Below are 1,140 nucleotides of genomic sequence, written 5' to 3' on the forward strand. Positions count from 1 at the left end.
GGACTATGTGACCATCAAGCCACTCAACCTGACTCTCCAAGGACTACTCCAGATTAAAAAAAACCTTCCCACTCAAATCTGCCTTGCAACTCATGATAAAAAGGGTCTACAATCAGCGACAGACATCATCCTTTTTTATTTTTATTTTTATTTTTTCAAAAATTAGGTCTCCACACCTGAAAGTTCGGTTGCCATAGGTTAAGTTAGGTTTATATGAGAAATTAGGTCTCCACAACCTCACTCAATTCGTAAGATGCTTTTCCACACAATTCCATAAATATTTCTTAACTAAGACTCTTTTTAAAGATTTTTTAAAATCTTAAAATAATAATAATAAATAATAAATAATCTTTCCACACATTTCTTTTAGGCTTTTCTTCTAACATATTTTCAATAATATTTTAAATATCAAATTACAAATTTCAAATTACAAATTACTTATCAACAAAGCTTTGTAGACCAATGCCACATCAGGCCAAGCATGCACATGGAAGCTTGGATGCTGAAACATTGGAACTGTAGAGAAAGGTATGTCTTTACACTACAAGAAACTTGGCCTTGGCCGACCAATGGGCCAACCTTTTGTCGGCGTCCAGTTTTAACAGCTGCTGGCAGGGTCCGTATATATAAAAGAAAAAGAAAAAAAACCTAAACCTAGCACGACTCTTTCTCTCTCTCCCTCTCTCTGCCACTCGCTCTCCCTCTCTCTCCCCACCGACGATTCTCTCCCTCTCCGCTCGATCTATCTCTCTACACCTCTCTCTCTACACTTCTCCCTCTCTGCTCGATCTACCTCTCAGCTTCTCCCTCTCTACTCGATCTCTCTCTCCCTCTTCACTCTCGAACCATCCCCTCTCCCTCTCCACTAGACCTACCTGTCCCTCTCCCTCTCTCTCCCTCTTTTATTTCTTCTTTTCTTTGGTCCAGTAGATTAATGATCATTATGCAATATCAGCTCTCTCTCTCTATGTCTATCTCTCCCCTTATCTATTTATATCAATTTGTGCATTTTTTTGGCATTTTTTAATCCTTAAAGTAATATTGTGTAATGATTTGTGTTTTGGGAATTTTTGAGTTTCGAATTCATAATTAGGGATTTTGTAGTGTTGATTCCCTAATTGTGGATTATAGATTAAAAAA

Source organism: Magnolia sinica, chromosome 1 (assembly GCF_029962835.1).
Source record: "Magnolia sinica isolate HGM2019 chromosome 1, MsV1, whole genome shotgun sequence".
Taxonomy (NCBI): Eukaryota; Viridiplantae; Streptophyta; class Magnoliopsida; order Magnoliales; family Magnoliaceae; genus Magnolia; species Magnolia sinica.